The sequence below is a fragment of the Oxyura jamaicensis genome, chromosome 2 (genome assembly GCF_011077185.1).
Source record: "Oxyura jamaicensis isolate SHBP4307 breed ruddy duck chromosome 2, BPBGC_Ojam_1.0, whole genome shotgun sequence".
NCBI classification, from domain to species: domain Eukaryota; kingdom Metazoa; phylum Chordata; class Aves; order Anseriformes; family Anatidae; genus Oxyura; species Oxyura jamaicensis.
Window position 1 is genome coordinate 62641333 of NC_048894.1, and position 19311 is coordinate 62660643.

The 19311-nt window shown below is 40.7% G+C and overlaps 1 long non-coding RNA gene across 2 annotated transcripts in view; it reads left to right on the plus strand.

Moving 5' to 3' along the window:
- LOC118161436 overlaps positions 1 to 5190 on the plus strand; it is a 9779-nt gene extending 4589 nt beyond the window's left edge. The window contains exons 2-4 of one of the 2 annotated variants that reach the window (XR_004748025.1): positions 619 to 757; positions 4284 to 4397; positions 4699 to 5190. This is a non-coding gene — a long non-coding RNA (uncharacterized LOC118161436). The remainder of the gene's footprint in view (positions 1 to 618; positions 758 to 4283; positions 4398 to 4698) is intronic. The other variant, XR_004748026.1, reaches the window with a different exon arrangement.
- The last annotated feature ends 14121 nt before the right edge of the window (positions 5191 to 19311 follow it).

Consider the following 19311-nt stretch of genomic DNA (forward strand, 5'->3'; position numbering starts at 1 on the left):
GAGAGGAGAGGAGAGGAGAGGAGAGGAGAGGAGAGGAGAGGTTGGGGCCACCCTGTTACCCCTTTGCAGTATGGTATATGTTATTTGAGAGGAGCCTGCTGTAAACATGGCTTCCAACAGCTCTGAGGACTGTATCACTGGCATGCACCTAGTATAGTTCTTCTCTTTAGAGGAATTAGTAGATATAATATAGTTAAAGTGGGGGATGAGGGTGGTTGTTTAGCAGGCAATATGTCACTGCTTCTGTTGAAGGAAGGCTGGAGTAAACAATATGAATTTTGCATTTATTTTTTTTTTTTTAAATCAAGCAGTGATCTTCTGCTATTTTTTCTCTTTTTATTTCTTTGCCAGATGAATTTCTGTCGCAAATGCATGTTCTTCACACACATTCTCCTCCACTCATCTGAGTTTCATTTCAGTCGTGACCATTACATCATCCCCTCTCAGCAAGTATCCTTGGAGTGGCAGGGAGGGAAATGCAGTCATTAATGGGGCTGAACCTTGTCCCATGGAAGGCAGCAAAGAGAAAGATCATTGTTCTGGCTGAGAGCAGCTAATGCATGTGGAGTCACTAAGTTGCGGGGAAATATTCTGACGTGTTCCCATTTGCCTTTGAAGCTCCAGACATGCACGACTGTACGGGGAACTGGGTAACACTTCTGAGCAGCTTTCTGGACAGTTTAAAAGGTAGAGCATTCCTATTTTCCACTTGGAAATAAAGAACTGTGGGGATGGTTGCCACAGTCCCAAGAAGGAGGTTGGTAAGATGGAAGTTGTGTCAGATGGCTTTAAGGGTGTCCGAGCACCGGTCAGCATGAAGTATGACCTGAATGCTGATATCCTTGATAGTCTCATACATAATCTCTCCTTAGCAACTGATGGAAGGAGGGGAAAGTCATGATTTCCTAAAAGGGTTGTACCATCTGTCAGCACTACTCATCTTTTCTTCAAACTTATTTTGAGTTAGCTTTTTCTCTCCTTCTGACATTCGCTGTTCCCAGGCTTGGCTATAGCCTGGTAAGTGTGCTGTTCAGTACAAATTATGAGGTGCATGTAGCTGTTCACTTCTGAGGTCTGAGGTGTCTCATCAAGTGATATCCCACTAACACCAGTATTAACAACTGACTTTCCATGAAGGGATGTGAAGCAAGGCGGATAACCATTATGGCCCTCTCAGATGCTTCTGCAGGGAGTACAGATAGTTTTCATCTTCAGAACGACTCCACTGATCCCAGAGAGTTTCTGTGGAAAAGCAGCAATATCCTAAGTTCATTTGTGTCAAAAGCTGCTGATAAACCTCACAGACTTTTACCAGGGATAACAGGATCACATTCCGTAATGGCCTTAAACCATGCTAAGAAAAAAAATGGATTCTTGTGAAAGGGGAGGCATTACTAAAACTGGATTTTTCATATTTTTTTCTTACTGAAAAAATGAAGTGATTATACAATGCAATAAATATGATTCTTTTATATTTAAATGTGATTCATTTATTGAGTAACATCTGGATTACGTCTGTGGGAAGAAATTATGCAGTTTTTTTTTATCCTGTGCCTGTTTTATTAATTTTTCTTATGCATATACTTTTTTTGGCTCTTTATTTTCCTTTTGCTGTCAGTAAGGCTTTATTTTAGAGTTTTAGGTTTTGGAATTCCTCTCTCTTCAACAGAACAGTAACTGTCAAGAGGTTAAAATGACAAAAAGGCATATCCTCATACAAACAGCACACTAAACCCAGCTGACCGAAGCAAAGCAGTGTGGAGATTTGGGACAGAAATAAAATATGCAGCAAGCTCCTAAGGAAAAGAATAAAGAAGTTAGTATGGCAAACAGAGAGAAAGTAAACAAACACATTCAAAACACAGCCCACAAGGGAAGCAAACACGTACCAAGTATAATGAGGAAGGAAAAGTCAGGCTAGGGCCATCCCCACTCATTTGCCAACACATGAAGAGAGTGTGCAAATGCAAACTGCATGCTTTTCTCCAGAAAGAAAGGCTTGATTTTCAGAAGCACTTTTGAGGACAGAATTTTCTGCTTCCTGCTAGGAAGAAGATCACTTTTTAAAAGTCAGCTTCTCCAGAAACTCAAGGCGAATACTGGCATGTTGGTTTAGTGCCGTGTCTTCTGAGGAAAGGTTTATTCCCACTAACTGGGGGTAATTGGAAAGAAAGAAAGCGTTATAAATTGCCTGTGGAACTTGCTTAGAAACTTATCTTTGGCGTTGTATTGTGTGCTGGCAGCAATAAAGCAGAAAAACTCAGTACTGGTGGTTCGAGAGGGGAAAGCTGGAACAGGAAATGTCAGGAACAGCTAATGTGGTGTGTAGCCAGTCAAAGCATAATTCCCAATACATGGATGTTATAGATGTATCTGGAGCAACACGTACATATGTACATACATGCATATATATGTGTGTACCTCTGCTATGTAGAATCATAGGCAAGAAGCAGGAAGACAAGAGAAGAGAGCATCCTAAGTTCTCCGGCCCCCTGTTCACACATTAGACTTCTTTTAGCCCAACCACACAAAGCCCTTTTTGTCTATTTTGCTACTTTTGAAAAAATCTGACGATGCGTCCTGGCACATGGGAAAAAGCTAGTGGTTTGCTGATGCTCTTAGGGGGTTGGTCTGCTTTTTTAATCCATTGTTAAATGTGCTCAGAGGCTGGGAAAATAAGCATTTTTTTATATTTCATAAATTGAAATCAAAATAAATAAATAGCTAAAAGGAACTCACAGGCAAATTTACATTATCTATGTGCTGTTATAGTTCTGCTAGCAAGCACAGAGTTTTTCAGAGGGGAGCAGCCAAGACTCAGGGCTTAGAATCATAGAATCATAGAATATCCCAAGTTGGAAGGGACCCATAAGAATCATCAAGTCCAACTCCTCACACAGCACAGGTCTACCCAAAAGTTTAGACCACGTGACTAAGTGCACAGTCCAATCTCTTCTTAAATTCAGAATAGAAGAACAAAGCAGCAGAAATAAGAGAGCATGGAGCTACAGCCTATGCCTCCAGCTCAGCATCTAATTACTAACACTTTCATACAGAATCACAGAATGGCTGAGGTGGGAAGGGATCTCTGGAAGCCATCTGGTCTGAGCTCCCTACTCAAGCAGGGACACCTGAAGCAGGTTGCCCAGCACCACATCCACATGGCTTTTGAATCTCCAAGGAGGAGACTCTACAACCTCTCTGGGCAACCTGTGCCAGTGCTCTGTCAACGGCACAACACAGAAAAGCTTCCTGGTGTTCAGAAGGAACCTCCTGTGCTCCAGTTTGTGCCCATTGCCTCTTGTCCTGGCACTGGACACCACTGAAAAGAGCCTGGCTCCATCTCTTTGCATCTTCCCATCAGATGTTTACATACACTGATGAGACCTCCCTGAGTTTTCTCTTCTCCAGGTTGAACAGTCCCAGCTTTCTCAGCCTTTCCTCCTAGCAGAGATGCTCCAGTCCATTGAGCATCTCAGTGGCCCTCCATTGGACTCTCCCCAGTATGTCCAGGTCTCTCTTGTACTGGGAGTCCCAGAATTGGACCCAGTACTCCAGGTGTGGCCTCACCAATGTTGAGGCAGCATTGACATATTCTGAGCTTGAGAAAGTCTCTCATATTTCTCTTCTACACATGGAACAACCAAAATTTTTAAAGATAACAAATAACAATATATATTCCTTGTTCTATATTCCAGAAAGGAGATGACATTCAGAATAGGGGACTGAATAAGCTTCACATCACTTTCAATTCTATAATTTTCACAGCCAAAATAACTTAATGGGAAAGTGACACAGGTCATCAACACACAAAAGGAAAAAACAAAAAAAAGCTGAATGTCAAGCTGTAAGAAAAAAAAAAAAAAAAAGTAAATCAGTCATTGTAATATTATAAGGAGAATCAGAGGCTTGCTCTTCCTGAAGCAAATGCTGTCTGCAACCAGCTTTCACAGCATTTGAACCAGGGGAACTGCCGATGCAAACGAAGCAAAGTGAAGTGAAGTTCAAGTAATGACCTATTGCCGAGGGGTGGAAAGGTTTAAGCACAGCAAACGTCTCAGCTTGACAATGTAAATTCCTCAAAGACTTGAACAGAAAGGGGCAATTACTGCTTTATGTTCCAGTTCTAATCTGAAATTATAGGATAGATTTCTATTGAGGGGGAACATTGCTGGAGACAGCTGTGGTGGATGGAGGGTAACATTGCTGTAATTACAGATCCTTATGCCTCGGTGTCAGAAGTTCCCAAACTCCAAACACCTTCATAATGTTTGTTTTTGCAGAATCAAATAAGGCTCCCAGTTTGCAATGGAATGGAAACATTCAAGTACGTGAGCACTTCAACCAGATTGCAGCACAAACTGGGGCGCGGTAGGAGCTGAACTAAATGGGCAGAGGTAAACCAGCATACTAGAACCCTAACTCAGGCTGGGGCTGCAATAATGGTGGTCAACCAGAGCAAATATGGCAGTGGCAATTGAGGGAGAGAAAACAAATAAACTAAATAAGGAGACAAAGTTTTAGGCAGACCATCTGATATGAAGAATCAGAACAAACTCGTTTCCTCCTTTCAAGATTACTGCTAGCAGCAAGGGCATTGGACGTTTCATACACTTATTTATTACGCAGCATATGTTACTAGAAAGACCAAGAAAATGACTTTTGATTTAACTTTTTTTTTTTTTTTTCCTTTGTGAGCTATACAATCAGCGACAGTGGTTTACAACATGTGGCCTACAGGCTTCTAGGGATCCACAGAGGACTTCCAAGGGCTGCAGAAGCTGTAACTAAGGAAAAAGCCATTACCTTGTCCTTATCCAACGGTCTGCATCCCTCCTGCAAAGTTTATAGGGATATATAAGTGGGGACTGTTTGGAAAAACACTGCTTTTACACAATTAACTATTACATGAAAGGAAAAGGATAGTGTTTTTCAATTAGCACTTCCATGGACGTACTGTGACTCAGCTCCTATTAACATGCTACATAACTTTTTTCAGAGTAGCTCTGCTTCAGCCAGCATACGGAACAAGAGGTGGCCATATAATGAGCATGATTGCATGATTGGTGTTCTGGTTGTTCACTGTGGCTGTGACTTTGCTGGGCTGTATTCTTTTATTTCATTCTGAAGAAAGAATCATTTGTTCCTGAAAGTGTGTTTTTTACTGACACTCAATATTATAAAATTTGACTACTTCACAATTATTGATTATTTCTTTGTAAAACTAAGGTGAGCAGATGAAAAATGAGGAGAAAAATACATTCAGTTTGGGCATCCAATTTCGAATATTAAAACCCCATCTTTCCAAACACTTTACATTATATTTTTTGTATATACAGAAAACCTAGCCCTCATAGGCTTTAGTTATAGCTCCAAGCACTCAGCACTTTTTCATGTTAGGCATCATATTGATCACAAAGGAAATGAAGAGCATCTGGGTAACATTATCCAAAGTTTCCCCAGTGTGTAAGTTCTGGAGCATCATGACCAAATCCAAGGCAGCATTTAAACACCCAGGGTGATTCATCTGCACCACTGCCCCATTTTCTTGCCTTCAGCTTTCAGTCCTGGACTTCAGATTTAGCCAGTCCTTGCCTCTGCTCCTTAAACTTACCACACATTCCTAATCTTCTTGCTCAGCAAATCCTCGGCCCTAGCAAATCCTTGGCCTTGGCAAATCCAAGATAATCCTGCCTTCCTCTTGTGCCACCTCATGGGGTTCTGCCCCAGGCTCTGCTCATGGGGACTTCCCAGGTCCCCCATCTCTGGTTCGCACACAGCTCCCTTCCCAGGTCCCTCTGGCTTCTGGTTTGCAGTTTGCATCAGTGTTGTGCCCCATCTCTGCTCCCACTTTAAACGTCCTGCCCTCCCTCCTGCCCCGTCTGGATCCAGCTTGTGCCACGCTGAGGCTCCTTATCCCCAGCAGCTTGCCCAGGGGAACTGCCCGGGATTACCAGCCCAGGGGATGCTTGCTGGAAATCAGGCAGTGCCTGGCACTGAGTTCAGATTTAAACATAAGCATGGACTGCCACAGAGCCTCATAACAATTATACGCCCCACCCCCCCCCCCCCCCCCAAAAAAAAAAAATAATCTTAAATTTGGACCAGACTGTGCACAAGGCAGGCAAAATCATCGGGGAGGTTAGCTGCTAAAATTTTAAAGGTTTCTGTTGAACACGTGTGAGCTGCAGACTTTGAAAGGCTTCTGTCTTAGCTAACTCGGGCTGAATTTGCTCAAAGACCGTAAAAGATAGAGCCCTTTCAGAAAACCCACTTCCCCCCCTCCACATCTCCTGATACCAAATGCCAAATACTCATTCCAGAAGCCTTTGACCTGAGTGAGATCTGTCACATACCTGTGCGTACGTTCAGGTGGTGAGAGCAGCCAAAAACAGCCCAGCTCCAGGAGCTGAACTCCAAAAAAGTTACAACCGGCTGGACACAGGGCTTTATAATGAGATGTGTAGACAACTTTAATAACAAATGGAGCCACCAGCCTCATCTACAGTCACTGATCCAATGTGGAGAAATCTATACAAAAAGTGCTTTGGTGAAGCCTGCAGGCCTTTGTTTATCCTCCTCCTCCCCACGGGAATTGTGACAGACACAGCCTGACATCACTGTAATCTGGGAACCAGATATTTCAGAGGAGAATTACAGCCACACCAGCACCTAGCTTTCATCTGACTTTTTTTCTCTCTTTGATCTCTTTAGCTGGCTAATTACGAAGCCTGAATCAGCACCCTGCTGAAACAGGCCATGCCCTTCTCTGTATCTGTAGCCCTCAGAAAGAGCACCCAGTGGGCTCAAGGTGTCCCCTTCAAGCCCTTCAGCTTTCTTCATTTAGCCAACCCCATGTAAATGTATGCTGTGTTCTACTACAGGCCCTGTTCTTTCTGCCTTTCAAGATGAATTGAGGGGGAAAAAAATATATAAACCTTGACATCACATTTTGCAAAGGAAGCAAATGCACTCCTCCCTAAACTCAAAATGAATGGCCTTTTAAGGTGACTGCTGAATTAAATTCCTGAATGATGAAATCAATGGGCATGAGAAGGTTCTTATTTCCGAAAAAGAAAAAAGCTGCAGGAAAAAAAAAAATAAAAAAAAAATAAAATAATAATAATAATAAAAGCTCAGTAGTGTGATTGCAGGGTCGAGAGCTGAATAGGAGCTGTTTACAGTGACTCAATAAAGATACTTTACTCAGCTTTGGTAGTAAGGCAGCTTCACAGGCTGAAGGGAAATGAGGATATACATATTCTGAGTCTGTTAAGCTTCTCTAATGTAAGACATGCATTTAGTTGAAGTCCTGAAATACCTCACTAAGAAGAAAGATGATGGAAACCCCAAGCACATCTTTCTGTTTATCATACATTACATATTTCTGACATACTTTATTCAGTAGTGTATGCAGCTGACATCAGTCTTTATATATCTAACATGCCTAAAAGGTATGCAGCTAAAACCCAGTTTCTCTGAAGACGTAAAATACCCTTAAAACAGAGTAAAAGTAATCCCATTAAGGGTATGGAGCATGTCTGGACATTCTCAGAACAGAGGCACAGCAAAGCTTATCGCTCTTTGGGGGGAGTCACAGCAAATCAAACCATCACAAAACAGAAATGAAACAATATTTCTGCAATCTTGAAAAAAACAGAACTGAAGGGAGCTCCATGAAAGCTGTAAATTCCCTTGAGCTCAGATCACTAACAATTAGGTTGATTAACACTGCCTAAGTATTTTTCTATCATTTTCCCCAAGAATACTGCTCTTGTCTTTACAAGAGCACAATGGACATGAAACCTTTTCCTGTCCTTATGCCTTCTGCCCCAGCGTAACTCCCTTGCTCTCCTTGCTCTCCTACCTTGCTCTCCACCAGCCTTTCCTCCACTACATTTTCCATCATTGAGACATCCCTTGTGGCTGGATTGTTGATAGCAATAACATGAGCTTTAGGGCAGGAAAGGTACTGTTAGGTGTCAGGTTTGCTTTTATTTATTTATTTATTTATTTATTATTTTTATTACTTCAGCCAGACTTGCTCTAAGTAAGGGTAGACCACACAGTGATAAAACACTGATGTCTTTCTTATCTTAATTGTTCTCAGTGCTGCTACAGGCAACGGTGTTACATGGGAGATAACTGAACGGCAAAGGAGAGTGGATATTTTAGACAAGCCTACATCTGCAGGAAGGAAGAGAATGTGACACCTCTGTAGGACATCATTTTTAAAACAAATGCAGCAGGATCCAGTGGTGTTCTGTGTTTAAACTCAAGTCCTCCTACCTTGACAGAATTACAAGTGGTAAATGAATTACTTGGACAATCCAAATGGGTAACAAAGAGGGAGCTGAATGAGGGCTTGAAGACCTTCTGTACTTCAGTCACTCCAGTGGACTAGAAGGATGCTAGGGCCAGGTACCACGACAGGTAGTGGAACACTGCAGTCAAAGCTACTTTCATAGTCAGGAGCTAACTCTGCATCTCTGCAGCACCAGACTCCTTTAGCTTCTTCTGCCTTCTTTGCTCTCTGTCTACTAAGAGAGTGAATTCTGAGTTTTGGACCCTGCATGTATTTTATCCATAGCAACCACAACACTTCCCTCAGATTTGCTAAAATGCACATCTTTAATTTAGAACAAGGAAGATGGATCTTCCTGCTGATACTCTGCTTCTGAGCTCATCTGAAATTTAGAAGCATCTTTACTACATCAGGACTTTCCGATGGCCTTCCCCATCTTAGAGCCTCCAAAGTCTGGCTTAGCAACCCACAACCTTTGCAAGCAGTCACTGGGAAAGCACTGAAGACAAATTGTTGAGTGATGACTCACTCTACCACGGTTTGGTTGCTTTATCATTTTCTAATGCTGCTGATGGGAAGATATTTTCTATTGTGAGACGCTTGTTTTCCTGCTCCATTGGAACAAGGATTTCCTGAGGAGTGACTTCTCCTTACAGCGTGTGAGATTTCTTGTCTTTTAACTCCTGGAAGGCTAACTTAATTAACCATCACCCAGTTACTTACTACCTTCCTGTTCCCTCTTGCCTTTTCAACACCCACTTTAAAGCAGAGGGCTCCTCACACGACTCAGACACTGGGAAACAGGGTGTGACTGAGGAAAAGCCATCATAAATCAGCAGCGGAGGAGGAAATGTGTAGGACTAGGCTGGAGCAATCAGGGGCCACATGTAGACAACAGCACTGGGCACTGCCTGCGGCGGGGAGCCACACTGCAGATTCAGTCCTGACACTGCTGGCCTTCAGCATTAACTCCAGCTTGGAACGGCCATCTCCAGTACCGACAGTAACACCAGACTTCTTTCCCCTCCAACCAGAAACAGCACTTGGGGCTTCTCAAGAAAGCAAAGGCACAACAGAAGTCAAGGTTTATCTGCTCAGGCAGAAAGCCCAAAGCCGCTGTATTCTTCTCTTATTTACAGTCTTTGGTGAGGACTCCCCTCTCCTGATGACTGCAGATTTTAATATTTCATTACAAATACAGCTGGCTGCTTTGGGCTGCTTGCAGGCATAGCTGCACCTGTTAGGCTAGATACTTAACAAAATAAAAAGGCATGTTCTGAGGGACATGGTCAGGTTGTCTCCTCAGTGACAGATTGCATGGTCAAAAGAGTTCATTAATGTGTGACCTCCTGCATGACCATCCATACAGGACTTCCACAAATGGATGCTCTAGAGAAGCTATTAACTCCTGGCTGGGTGAAGCAAAATCTTTTAAAATACTATGAAACCTATAGAAATGCCTCTGGACTGATGGTGAGTGCAGGTGTGCGTCTTTAGGTTGGTGGAGTAGAAGAGATGTCAGTCACATCGCATAGCTCATTGTTGTTGTCCCCTTCTCAGCTCCCAGGGGGCTGGGAGAAGCAGCTGTACTGCAGGGTTGCCAGCTGTCAGCAAAATACAGCCATTGTTTTATCAATTTAGTGCTCTTTATTTCCTAATTTATTTACCAGGGACATGTGTGGTCTTCAGTGAAAGCTAGTGTGCTGAAGTCTGAAAAACATCCTTCCATTTGCTGATGTGTTAGTTCTTATTAAATAAAAGTGATCTATGGTAGAAAATTAAAGTTTTATTAAAAATAAAATAATAAAAAAGAGGAGGGGAGGAAAGAGATGAGCAGGAAAACTCCAGAAAAGTGAAATACCAAAGCCAAATAGCTCCTCGGCTCACAGTGGGAAGAGATAAAACAGAAAGCAGATCAACCCAGTCTCATTCTCATTTTCTAACTGATTGCACTGGACATCAAGTGCCCCAGGGAGGGCAGGGACCCCACAGCATGCAGCTCCTGCCCCAGCAACACATGCACAGAAGGGTAGATGGTCGCTTTGTGGCCACATATCTCAACAAGCCCAATCTGCTCTGCATGCAAGCTGCCGGCCTGGTGTTTGCCAACTCAGGTGCTGCTATCTCCTTCACGTTTATGTAAAGATATCTGTAATGGCTGGGACCCTGCGGCAAGTGCTGCCAACCTATGTACCAAGAGGAATTAATTGCAGGATAGGGGCCCACTGTGGAGTAGATAAAAGGGATCTAGAAAAGTGACGGAGCCCAGAAAGCATTAGATAAATGGTGGTGACAAAGCCTGCATTAATAGCACTAATGTAGCTGTGTTTCCTGAAAAAAAGAACAAGAAATTCCCTAGTGTAGACATACTTATTGTTGGCCAAAAAGCATTCTGAATTCCTCAATAATCAGGCAGGAAGTGGTAAAAACTGTCAGATGAAATGACCAATATGTTATTTTTTCCATTATCAAAATACATTTTAGGTCATTAATATTAGAGAAAAACATTTTGTGGCCAATCCAATTTATTGTTTTCAGCCATAATAAATTTGGCGGTGATAGACAGCAAAAAGAATTTCTGTACACAAAAATGCATTATAAGATCGTTGTTTCAATCCAGATCAGTACTTTGCCTTATAGGTGCATTAGTCACTAGCACACACTGCTCTTTCAGAAATTTGCACAAATAGAAATTATGTGTCAGTGTTTTCCCAGTCAGCAATCAGAAAAGCAGAATTGTAATAACCATACATTTTTGTACTGCTTGGAGACAGCTGGAGTTTTCATTGCAAACTGACACAAAACATACAAAGTAGTTTCTGATTGGATTTAGTCTCTTTATGCAAACACTTTTGTTTGATTTCCTCCATGACAGAAATTAAAGTGTTGACTTGTATCAGAATAGGTCTATCAGCTTGCTTTGGTTGGCTCTTCTGAGAACCTCCCATCACGATTTCCTGTTCTCTCCATTTTAGAGGAGCTCTCTCTTTACTCTGATGGGTGTAAAACAGTGGACCCACTTGGTGTTGCTGCCGGAGTTGAGTCACCAATGTAACACTATGGTTCCTTCCAACTTCTTTCTCTGTAGATAAAGAGAAAGGAGGATGCTAGCTTAATAACTTCTCCCCATCGTGCCCCAGAGGTTAGGCATCTTGCCCTACACAGATGTTATCAAAAATTGAATCATTTTATAAATAAACTATGAATTAACAGCAGTCTGGATAAATGTATGCCTTGGTCCAAGACTGATGTCTTCCATTCTTTGTGAGCATTCCCTAAATAAACTGAATGTTTTCATTTTGTACTTTGTTATGATTTATCACATTGTGGTTTATTTAAGTCTTTCAATACTCTCTTTTCCATTTGCTGAACTTCAGGTATGGAATTAAGATACCCTTGACTGCACAGTCTCCCCTCTGTGTTTTGAAGAAGAAGCCCCATAGCTATCACAATGGATTAAGATGTCCTACATTAAAAACCTGTGTCACTTTTACAACTCCGTGCATTTATGCAAAAAGACATCAGTAGCTAATGGGTCCAAGACATTAAGTTGAATGGACACTTTTTTCATAGCTGTGGTAATTACGAATACTCTGAAAAAGGCTCCTTTGCCAACTGTAGCCAAAGAAAATCAAATACTGTTCCCTTGCAAAAAAAAATGCTCTGCAAATATTCAGCCATCTTATTCCATTACATACTATTATGAAAAACAGTGACTTGTTTATTCGTTGGAAGTTATATGTATGTACAGTAGATCCTTTGAAAGTCCGTAAATGCTGCTTTAGCCAGCAGTGTATCAAAAGAATGGCCTCCAGCTAAGAGCTCTTCTAGAAGATTACTTCTCCATATACCCACTGCGGATAGCCCACAGCACACACAGATTTATAATCACAAAAAATTCAATGATCCCAAATTCTTTCTTACAGAATTGCAATAGCCACCTTTGTTCTCAGAATTCAGCCTCAGGGTTTGTTTTGGGTGACATCCCCCAAACAGTAGGACCAAACTTTCAAATGTGCCCGAAACAACTTTTTCTAGAACTCTGGTTTTCCAGGGAAGAATATTAATGGTGTGGAAGTATATTCACACTAAACACCTTCTGCTGTTACCAAACATATCAACTTCCATTTGGTATTTAGTTATACCTTAAACCCTTTATTTACTCTCTATTCATGATTCATATAGCTGTATGTTGCTGCCAAGTGAATTCCATTACCATGGGGATATTTGCAGACATTTTAAATAGTTGAGATAAATAAAATAAACTAGAAAACCACCAAGAAATAAACTGATATAAAATGGGAGATCACTAGTTTGCAAACTTGAATTAAATACACCGAATTTTGGGGGCCAGTTAGTCACAACAACAGTAACTGCCTAAGTTCCATAATAATATACTGCAGGTAGAACAATACTGCAATTCTTTTTGCAAGAAAAGTAGTCAAAACACTTTTTAAAGAAAGGGACACATAAAGAAACGTATCCTAGGGAAATATTTGCTTCCTAAACAGCTGAACACTCTTTCAGTAACATTCAACTCTGCAGATTGATATTTCAAGAAAATAAAAAGCACACTGCCATGAGTCTGTAAGGGAATGTCACATCCAATAGACTATTTCTATTGCAGTGTCTTTGGTGGAGATAAGCAATATTGAAAATGGGCATGGGCATCATAAGTATTAGTATACACATAAACCATAAAATCTTGCTAAGAATTATTCCAGGTATATAAAAATAAAGTGGTTTTGTTTAGCATATTGTGTAACAGATTTGTTACTCTGAAGAGTACAAGATTAACTATCAAAAAGGGCTATCAGTTTATAACCAAATAGTGCATGCTTCATATATGCCACAGTTTTTACAGTTCACTGGGCATTGTATTAGACAGTTTCAGAAAAAAAAAAAAAAAAAGTAGATGAAGAAGAAAGTTGGCGAGGAGTTTAGAAACATTCTGGATAGCTACAGTCCATGTTGCCAGTTAGTCCAAAAAGGCATTTAATGACCCTGTGATCAAGAAGTGGAAGAAAACATTTGTTTCTTAAAACATGTCTATGATGTTATACTAATAACCCCAACGCCAATTTTTCTACACTAACACAGATAATGTATTTTGCTTGAAAATATATACACTGAAGGAACCAAGTCTGAAGTCTGGCTCTGGGAAAAGCACACAATTACTTCAAAAATTGTCCAACACTCTAAATTTGTTATTACAACAGTACAAGAACCTTTCTTATCTGGAAGATGAAGGATATGTCCCAGCTTATGCTAATGGATCTACTTTGAAACAAGCTCTTGAAATTTTCTTGGCTTATATAGTGGATTCATCATCAAAAAGACCATTATCTTCCATTATGAATCCCAAATGTCCATATAACTGATTCTTTTAGAACTATTTTCTATTTCTAGTATTGCTCAGTCATCAGAGCAAAATCACTAAGTACTGACTAGTACTCCTTATGTAAAAGAGCAGTTCAGCATGATGCAATTCAGAATAAGAAAAGGCAATCTGAATTAAGTTTCAGCATTTTCCTTGATCTACATTTCAGTTTCTAATTTTTCCCCATTGTGTGCTCATAATTTAATAAACTAGATTGAACTATAATGTTTTAAATTTCCATATTTTTACAGACATATTTCAGTTGTTTTCTGTTTTCATAGAAAAGAGATTTGAGAAATGCTCTCTGATAACAGATTTGACTATGGGAGATGGTATAACAATTAAAACAAATTGCAAAATTTATACTGTCACTAGTCACTGTAGGCTTCAGTCAGTCCCATGTGTAAACAGACACCAATCTTTACAGATAGAGAGCCTCAAAAAAAAGTTTTGGTTTTTACTTATTGATAAGTGACATCATCACCTTTTGTTGCAAGGGACAGATTAGCTGTATTAGATTAACTGGAGCGACATGCATAGGCCTGTTCAGTTTAATGGCTGAATTCTATATAAACTATCAGCAAAGCCCAAAAGACAGCTACAAATAAGCCATCCTCCGAGTAAAGCAGGAGACAAAGCCAAGCAGTGAACTGTAAAGGTTGTATTCATTGACTGTAACCAAAGGATCCAACACCAGTTTTTAGGATGGAACCTAAAAGTACCAAAGTACTTTTTTTTGGATACCAAAGTATCAAAAGCACCTTGAATATCTGCAATTGAACAGTACAATTGAATATCTGAAAATGGCTTTCAGGGAGTGCAGGGTGGATGTTTGGGTATCAAGGCACCACTTATTTTTTTCATACAAAGCAGTTGGTCAGAAAAACAGGAAGGATTGTCTGACCGCACCAGGCAAACTACATGTGCATGTAAAATAGATCAGAGAAGTGCAGAGGTTCAAGTCCTCCTCTCTGCAGAGTGGCATGCTCCTGATGGTCCTGATAAGCAATTCCTTCTGCTTATTCCATTCACTGAAGTGCCAGGTGCAGTCGCACATGGCGGATCTGGGAGCCAAGTCACGTGCAGGTCAGAAGAGCGAGTGCAGCCATGGAGCCCGAGCCTGCCTGCACAAAGGGTGCCGAGCGTCCCTGAGCTCTGGGGTGCAGGGGCCAGGCCAGTCCTGTTCGAGGCTCCAGCCTGAGGGTGAGAAGGAAGAGGCCCATCACCTTAAGAGTGGGGTCAGAGAGGGCCCCAGAAGCCAGAGCTGCATTTTTCTGGGTAAATGAAAAAGAACAAAGTGACAAAGCGATTAAAATGCCAGAAAATGGTACAATCGGTAACACTTTGCTGCAACTTTGCAATGTTTGCACCTAAGGCCTTGCTTTGGCATACTACTACCTCAAGTCCAATTTCAAGTACTGGACATATTATTGCTCTACTGTTTGCAAGGACAAAGCCTGATTCAATATTCCTAGTGTGATGTCCTTTAATCAAAAGGGTAAAACTGAGAAATACAAAGCACAGCGGCCACACAAAGTACACGGTACTACTTTCTTATCAGCACCAGTCATTTTTGTAGTATCAATGTACAGATGTAAGTAAGGAGAATAAAATAAAGAGCTGACTACTGTATACAGAAAATTAATTTGTTTTTCTTCTATAATATTTTACTTCCAGAATGTGGGGGAAAAAATAAATCTGTCTAGCATTTGCACAGGACATCCATTCTAAACTAAAAAAAAAAATATTTTTCTTTTGGAGAGCATAACTTCTTTCCTTGAACAAGAAAAATATAATTAAGTGCCACATTGCAATAAGCGCCTTAATTATTTTTTCTGTAATTTAATATGCAAAGTATGATGGCAGTACCTTCTACCACAATAGGGAGCATTTGCTAATGTAAACAGGCAGGCAGCAGGGGCTTTCCCAAGGCCCTGCTCGCTCTCCGAGCAGTGTCGGTGTGTGCAGACCCTCTATGCCCTCAGGACTCTGCTCAGACACAACGTTTCACCAGTGTGCGCATTCAGCTGCCGCACTGGGTATTAATGATTACACATCTGGTTATGCAGAAAGTCTCTTAAGGATTTACCAAGACCTGCCCAACCCGAGTGGGACTTACTTATTAACCAATAAACAAACAGAGAACTGGAATTACCAGCCACGTGCTGCACACTTTGCTTCTGGTGCTCCCGAGCAGTCGGTCCTGCTTGCCAGTGGAGGGGTGGCAAAGTGATAGGGGCGTTTGCTTCTGGGTCTGATTCTCTGGAGTAGGAAACCTATCTCATGATCTGCCAGTTCACTGACTTGCCTTCTTTGAATGCTGTGCAAACAACATAGTGGACGGTGCATTTTTCAAATTGTTTAACATTACTGGAATTCTGTATTTCCCAAGCCACGAGTCCTCAAGGATCAAAATGGTGTAGAGCACTGGACAAACTTCCACGAAAGTTGGTTCTCACCTCACTTAATGAAGCAATCCTAATTGGTATGAATACATGACTAAGGACTAGGCTGCTTTCGTGCTTCTATTGATCTATATTCTCCACTACACAACCATAACTGCACAAAGCAACCATTTTCTACCTTCAACAATCAGTGCATGTGTGTGCCTCTCACAAGGATCACATCACTGGGTCATAATCTATCAAAGCCTCTTTCTTTAGATAATTGAAGTAATGGATGTATACCAGGACAATACAGTAAACACACTACAAAACAAGAGATGCTGTATTTTTCCCATAGCAATTGTTTAATAGAAGCCTGTGTGTGTAACTTCTACAGCATTGTATAAGCATTTGCTGATGAACATAGCTCTTTCTTAGTGATGCAGAGCATTTTTTAAACAGCAAACGGTGGGACTTAATGAGGGGCCAAGAGATGCACGTTTGACATTGCTTCATTCACATGTTCCTAGAATAATCTTATAGGTAGCAGCCAAAGACAAAAGCTATGGTGGCAGCAACGGGAATAGTTGGGATAGCAGGTTATTGTGCAGCCTGAGAGTTAGCAAGGGGTTTCTGTTTGATGAGAGCCTTTCTCTGAACAGAGAGTAGCTGCGGGCCTGATGCTGGAAACCTTTACTCACACAAGTGGTCCTACAGAGTTTGCATGTCTCAAAATAGGAAAGGGCTGATAGATGAGACATCAGGGCCCAATCAGATGTGACACCGGATGCCTCATACTATCGTTAGTCTTTGTATTACCATTGTATTGGTCTTTCTTGTGCTAGGGAACAAAGCAGAATGAGAGTATTTACACAGAAATCATTCAATGTAAAGGGCAACAGATGTCTAAGAGGGAACAGAGTGTAAAGACAGAAGACATTACTGGTCAGCATGACAAGCAGTGGTCAAAGAGCAACTGAGATTTTGATAGGCATCACCACAAAGCTGAGATTTAAGGATGAGTTTGAGGGAGGATACTGTGCTTGTTATTTACTGTTGAGCATCCTCAGCCTCATGTCTTGAAAGAGCTAGATTGTTTTTGGGAATGAGAGTTTAGGACATCGCCCACTTGGTATAATGATACTGGTTGTTTTGGCAAATGATAGCTTGGTGTGCAAAGGCCTGCTAGAGTTGTACAGGAGCTCAGAAGGGTGCTGCACACATTACACCAACTGAGCAAGCATGATTCAGTCTGGAGATGCACTATTTGTACCCTACAAACCCAGGAGGCACTGCAGTTGCCATGCAGGAGCAAATCAGCAGGGTACATGAGCCATAATTCCAACACATCCCATGCTGGAGCTAGTTCACCTAGTGAGTCACATCTGCTTGCATTAAAACAAAACAAAACAAAATAGTCTTCATATGTCTCATTGGAAAGAAGACATGAAAACTGGCTAGGCTGGCTGGGAACAAACCCGGCAGCAACCCCAGTTAGTACATTTTGTAAATAAGGTGAGTGGGTTTTGTTTCTGTATCTGAAGACAAGGACACAGACTGGCTCTGCATTATGGCAGGTAGCGCTCTGTATTTAACTGTGCAAAGCGTTTTACTAATTTCACTAAAAAGAAGTCATAAAATTGTATCTTATTTCAAAAATCAATTTATGTAGAATCTGAAGACTCTTGAAATTTACTTGCTGAGTTCATTTTTTAAAAGTTTGGTGATGATTTAGGGAAGCCTGTTCTTTTTGAAGGCAGAACAGCAGATCACCGCAGGAATGTAAAAGGTTGAATGTTTTATCTTACACTGAACACAATATTCTTTAAACCTCAAGGACCCGTTTGCATTTGATTTTTTTTCTTCTCAAAACGCACACAATTTTGCAGAATCTTCCTAACCCTGTAAATTACCGTATGAAAAGAGACCCCCCTCTGCTATTCACAGGACAGAAAAAATGGGACATTAACCTCACATAAAACCCACTGGCTTGCATCTTGCTTCCTTATTAAGTCTGTGCCAGTTTTGCAGTAGATTTCAAAGGTGCAAGTTCACGTTTTTTTTTTTTTTTTTTTTTTTTTATTATTTTTTTCCAATAATCAAGTACAAGAAAATTACCTAAAAAGTACCATTCATTTTTTTAAAGAGATCCCCAACAGTTACATACCTCAGCCATTTTCTCAGCATATCTGAAGACCAAAATACATTTTTAGAGGAATTTGAAGCCCTTACAACAAGAAAACAAGTATTACTCATATTGTTTGTTTTCCCACAACGTATTTTTATGGGAGAGCTGTGGGGACCATATTCTGTATTCACTGAACAACTTCTGTGATGTAAAATGTCTCTTTTTGGTATTCAGATAACCACGAAAGCAATGCAGCCGTATCTCATTGCCATGGACATTACCACCTAAACCAACCAGAATGAAAAAAGGGTTATTTCTTACCTCATCTGTTGTGAAAGACACAGATTTATGAGATAACATTTGGCAGTCCTGTGACCAATGATAATAAAAATCTCCCTCCCTTGGGCATCCAAGAACCACAGTCTATTGTAACACTTCCAGTTCTTAAAAGGCGCTGAACCACATTGTGCAGGGCTGCATATCTTTCTGAAAAAATGATGCATTTTTCACTGTTGCTGTGAAAAGTACTTGTTTATCAAATACACCAGAAAAAGTAAAGTAAGATATTAGAAAGAATTTCTGGAAGCCAAATAGAACCAAGGACCATCTTAGCATCTTCATTGCTGCTCCTTTCTGCCTTGCTACAACTCTACCTACAGAAATACTGTATTACTGCCATCTTCGCTTTTGCCAACTGAAATGGAACTTGCTGCTTTCACCCTTCTAGTACCAGATCATGCTCTTGAAATGTACCCTTAATAACAGCAGAAAGGAGTTAAACCATAGATACAACAAATGTGTGTATTTTTCTCTGTTTGGTGAGTACCTTTTTTATACTAGAGAAATGTACTGTGTCTTGTGAGAAAGAAAAGGCAAGGAACAGGCCATGCTCAGAAATCTCTAACACAAAAGAAAGCATGTTATGTTTCAAATGACACATCATAAATACAGGTATCCACTATTTCAGTGTGAGCATAAAATATACAAAGAGTTTAAATGGCTCCAAAGAGATATCCCGAGCATAAAAAGGAAATACAACATCGGGGTATGTAGTTGAACAGGAAAAGCAAAAGTGTTTTTTTTTTTTTTTTTTTTTTTTTTTTTTTTTTTTTTT